Raw genomic sequence first — 6,000 nt, forward strand, 5'->3', positions numbered from 1 at the left:
TTCTTTTCTAGTTCCGCATAGGGATATGTCATCCACCTGTGTTCTTGGGTTTGGTTGTTTTTGAGCCTCACATCATAGGCTTTCAAGAGGGCATCTAATGTCTCATTAACCTTCTCTGCCAACACAGATCCTCCTGAACTAGCACTTCTCGGTTTCTCATCCGTGGATGGTTCTTCTAGAGGTTTAACCATCTGTGTAAGATAAGGTGCCTCCTTTTCCTCATGTTCTTTTATCTTCTCCTCAGCTTTGATAAGCTTCTCAGCTAGGGATTTTTGCTCTCGTTCCCTACGTGCTTTCATCCTAGTCTTTCTAGCTTTCCAACTATTTCGTTTGCTCTTGGTTTTCTGACTAGGTGAGTTTGTCTTTGGTCCATCATCTTTCTTTGGACTCATGTCACTTTCCGTGTTCTTTGTCTCTGGATTCTCATCAGCTTTCTTTTGAGCTTGTGCTCTCGTAACTACTTGAACTGGAACAACATTTTCATTTTTTGAGCTACTAGGGAGCTGAACAATCCCTAATACATTTGTCGTGATTTTCCTGATTTGGTTTGGGTTTTTCGGGCAATCGGGGATCAAGTGAGTGATGCCACACTCAAGACAATAGGCATTTACTTCAGTGATCTCTGTATGAGGACATTGTTTGACCAAGTGGTTGTCACGACTTTTGTGACAATTTGCCTCTGGTTGAGGAGATTCTTTTAGCATTTCCTCTTGGCTATAAGCAAGCTTTGACCTAGATAAGCCGTTATTTGCAATGAATTGCAATGTCCTTTCGTCCATTTCATACCTTCTTTCTTTCGACTGAAACCCAGGAGGTGGAGGTTGTACCAGCCTCACCACTCCATGTGTTTCTCTCACATTTTGTTGCTCCGAAGGGTAGTACTCACTTTGGTTTCTATACCACATTGTAGCTGGTACTGGTGTTGGTTTATTTGATGCTTCCATCATTGGCATGTATCTCATTTCTATCGACATTCTAGCACCTGGCAGCGGAGGTTGTTGTTCCAAGACAAGCTGTGGCCTTAAAACTCCTACTGGTCCTGGCGCATTCCCCGTATTGTATCTAGGTGGAGTAGGTGCTTCTGGAACAGGTTGTACATACCTCTCCCTAGCATTTTCCATGCTATAATAGCACTCTTCCCCCGTATGGTTCGTCCATTTTCTCTCAATTTCACACCACTTCGGCTCTCCCGAATCAGACCTTACAAGAGGAATCAACCTCTTGACCAAGTCGTCGATAAGATTTTCTTGATCAATAGGTGCCGTTGGCTTGGCAATGGACTCACTTATCTGTGAAACACTGTGCTGAGAGGATGTGTTATCTCCTTGACTCTTTAAGTCCTTTTCTTTGTATGCCTCACAGTTATCCACTAGATAAAGAGCTTCTTTGATCAACTCGTTTAGCGTCATCCTCCTTATCATATGCAGATCCTTCTGAAGGCCCGCATGTCTCATTCCCTGGATAAAGATCAGCAAGCTCTCGGACAGAGCTTAACATATCTCTTGAGCCGTAATGATGCTTTGCGTATTGATTCATCCACTTTCTGTTTGAATCTATGGATTTGTGAGACCGTGTTGTGAGCAATGCCTTTTGGCGAGAATTCTTCAATAAACTCCTCAAACAGCTCATCTAGGGTCTCAGAATCCCATTTTTCCACCGAGTTGAACCATGTAGCTGCATCATCTTCTAGAGTCAATCCGAATCCCGCAAACTGTGTCGCAAAATCTGAAACTTCCTCTGCTCTAATCACTCTTCTAAAAGCCGTTACGTGATCTCTCGGATCTTTATCTCCGGAGTATTTTCTGTTTACACATTTCTGGACTTGGGATGGTCTAACTCGTCGATTGTCTACAAGTCTAACCAGAGACTCTCCCAATCCTTCTTTCGTTATCACTCTTGAAGGGAATCCTGGTGGCTCTCTTCTTGGAATTCCTATAGGAATTCTCGTGTTTGGTGGAGGCATTTGTGGTCCTTCATTGACCAAATATCCACCTCTTTCTAGTACAGTCTGTGGATTTGTGCTTTCTACAACTCTGTATTCTCATCCATACTTGTCGACAACTATAGATCTCCATTGACAGTCGACTCCGTATGTGTAGACATATAAGAGCTTGTAATCCATTATCTCTTCTAGGTATGGATCTGAGCACCTATAAAGATTGAACTCATTGTCGTCAATGTATCTATATAGTCCTTCACTCTCATGACCAATCATCCAAACTCTCTCAACAAGATGGATCTTTATCAATTGCAAGTTTGGAAGACCCATTGTGGGAGGATATTCCTCTATCGTCAAGATCTCCAAGCTTGTGTAAGCTGTGCTTGAATATAGGGTAGACATGATTTCTAGGCTTAAGATATTTTGCCTGGTTCAAGTATACTTAGTCCACTGTGTTCAAGTGCTTTGGTTAGGGAAAAGTCGAAACTATGTCCAAAACCGCAACCGTTTCGTCACAATTCTCGCAAATTGTCGCTTTTAGACACCCCTAACTTGCGGATATATTTTGAGGCCTCAAACGACGTTTTTTTCAAAGTTGAACTACATGGTTGCCGTGGGCATGCATTTAGTTCAAGTTTTGCTCTAAGATCTGTAGAGCCGCTCTCAGGCTACGTTTTGATATAAAAACTTTTTCGATCCGATACCGTTTGTGAAAGTTATGGCCAAAATAGTGAAATGCAGTTTAGACTGGTCAAAATGAGTCCAAATTCAATTTTAAAAGAAGATTTGGAATCTCTATGACACTGTGAACACTCCTGTATGGTCAAAAGTACAGTTGGACCCTAAAACTGGCCTAGGGACATCCTACGCGTAGGATGTCTACATGCTCAAAATTTAACAAAATTTGGTCCAGAGACTCCCCTCAAGTCCAGCAACACAATGGTATGCTCAGAGGTTGATTTGGACCTAAAAATGGCCTTGAGACATCCTACGCATAGGATGTCTTTTTGCTCAGAATGACTTGAAATTTTCACCCCAGCTTCTCCTTGATGTGCTGATCACAGTGGTGTGCTCATAGGTTGGTTTGGAGTCCTAAATCAAGCTGGAGACATCCTACGCGTAGGATGTCTAACTGCTCAGATTTTGTCCAAACTTGATCCCAAGATTCTTCTAGTGCTCAGCAACCCAATGGTATACTCAAAATTGAATTTGGATGCCAATAGGTCAAAATTTAGGCTGCAAGAGCTTTTAGTGCACTCCAAGAGTAGGATGTCTGACAATTCTTGTCTTTGCTTGGTAAATAGGCCAAACAAGGTCCAAATTCACTTTTGAAAAAAGTTATGGAATCCTTGAGACACTTAGAACCTCCCTATATGGCCAAAGTAGAATTTTGACCACTTTATGACCCTGGAGACATCCTACGCATAGGATGTCTTTTTGCTATGTTACAGCTCAAACTTGCACTGTAGCTTCCCCTTGATGTGCTAAGCTGACAGCTATTTTTACTTTTTGATTCTGACACCTATAGGTTGGTCAAATGCTCAAGAATCTGTTCCAAAAACCTGATGTCCGTTCTGATCAATTCACTAGTCAAATCAACTCCAAATTGGACCAAAATTGACTAGGAGGCTTGCCTAAGGCTATACAACACCTTGCTATGTCCACAGGTTGAATTTGGCCTCTAAATCATGCCTTAGACATCCTACGCGTAGGATGTCTAACTGCTCAGAATTGCCCCAAATTTAAATCACAGACTCTCCTTAAGGTGCTGATCACTGTGGTATGCTCAGAGGTTGATTTGGAGTGCTAAATCATGGTGGAGACATCCTACGCGTAGGATGTATAAGTGCTTAGAATTGCCCCAAACTTGAGCCACAGCTTCCCCTTGATGTCAGCAACCCAATGCTATGCTTATATTTTAATTTGGATGTCAAAAGACCCCAAAACTAGCTATTCTTGCCTTTTTCAGTCAAAAATGCTAAAGTCTGTTCAATCTTCCTTTTACTGACTCAAATGAGATGAAATTTATCACATACACTCAATACAACATTTTGGTCTCAAAATTAGGCCTTGGACACAATTTGGGTAGGATGTCTGGCAATTCTCCTCTTTTGGCTTTGATCTGTCAAAATTTGGTCAAATTTCCACTTTCCATGTGAAAATAGGGTAAAACCTACCTTCTAAACACACTAGTAACCTTAGATTTTCAAAAAAATGCCCAGATCACCCTGTAGACATCCTACGCGTAGGATGTCTACTGCTTATTTTTTCAGACTGAAGTGTCCCTGATGCTTCCTTATGCTCTCATCAAGTGCAAGTATGCTTCACAATTGCAAAAACATGCAAAAATCACTCAATTTAAGCCTTTTCTGAAATTTTATGTTTTCTGACTCCGCCTTTTGGCTTTTGGTCAACAAAAATAGGGAAAAACACCCAAGTCAATATGTTACTAGGGTAAAACCTACCCTCTAGACCCACTGGTAACCTCAGTTTTCTCAAATTCCCTGCCAAAAGTGCCCTGGAGACATCCTACGCGTAGGATGTCTACTGATGAAATTTTTGGTAGAATTCATCCACAGGCCTCCCCAAGTCTTGAGCACTACTTTTCAAGCATTCCTAGCAGTTTTTATGCAAAATTGTGCTCATAATCTTAAGTTTCTTGTTTTCGCGTTTTTGACACTCCGTCTTTGGTCTTTTGGGTGTCAAGAGTTGGTCAAAACTCTAGTTTCAATGTATACTTAGGGTAAACCCCCCCTTCTGAACACACTGGTGCAGTCAGAATTTTTAAATTTGGTCTCCAGAACCCCCTTGAGACATCCTACGCGTAGGATGTCTATGTTTACAGAATTGCAGGTTTTCTCCACAGAACCCTTGCAAATGCTCTTTTATATGCACAGCATTAGTCAGTCATACAAAAATATCCACAAAAGCTTGTTTAATGCATTTTTACCCTCAAAAGCACACTTTTCCGTGATTTCAAATGCAATCAACCACTTTAGCAAATAATTCAGTGCTGAATAGCTCTAGATCAGAATCGGATCACTTACCTAAAGCTACTCCTACAAATCATATGGGGTTTTGCATCTATGAGTAGAAAAACGCTTCACTGCTACACACGGACTAGTAAACGCTTTTATCACCTCATAAATCACTCGACCACCAACAACTACTCTAGTCCACAGATCCTAACTAAACCTATCTAGTCGCACACCCTCGGCAAGACACACGCTTCCTGGCTATCCACTTGATCGCGGAATATCCTCTTCCGGAGAAAAACGCTTTCTTTAGCCGAAACTAAATCAAGCAACCATCACACGAGTGTTAGTAGGAAACCTACTTAGGTCCTTGTGTCCCCGGCAGCGGCGCCAATGTTGGACGGGAGCGACTCACACACCCATGAAGTGCATGCAAACACTACCTAGATCAACATAATGTCAATCGAGGACACAGATGACACGATAGGCACACGGAGGAAATCTCTTTAGCTTGTCAGGCTGAGACCATCCTACACATACAACACTCTAGAAGGCCAACTAAACCACAATCAAGAACCTCACTGCTCTCAACTACACCACCTAGCCACATACACACATACAGAAGGTAACTCACCTAATCATGCCAGATTCGTACGAAACTTAAGGAACACCATCCCCTCACTAGGATACACCTGTCCCTAAGCTTCTACACTCAAAACCCTCACTCTAAACCCATCTGCGGAAAACGCGTAGGATGACAAAGCAGAATTTTGAAAGTGCCCGAAACTAAAATTTATGAGTACCTCTGCGTAGCTTATGTCGCCACGATTCTATAGACTACTAGCACGCAGAAAACAGACATCGTTTGATACACTTACGGCCACAAATAGCTCGTAGATGCATCGGCGTGTGCGCTTCGTCTCGCGTGGAATGCTTGGCGTTGTCGTGTAGCTCTCCTCGAGCATACAGCAATGGTGCAGTCGGATCTCCAATGTGTTGAGCGAGCCGGGCGTAGCAAGAGGATAAAGCTCATGCTCACTCTCTTTCTCTCTCTCACACACAGTAGACGGCAGCGCTAAAGTTTTT

The sequence above is a fragment of the Adiantum capillus-veneris genome, chromosome 13, assembly GCF_014529385.1.
Source record: "Adiantum capillus-veneris isolate H3 chromosome 13, ASM1452938v2, whole genome shotgun sequence".
In the NCBI taxonomy this organism is placed as follows: Eukaryota; Viridiplantae; Streptophyta; class Polypodiopsida; order Polypodiales; family Pteridaceae; genus Adiantum; species Adiantum capillus-veneris.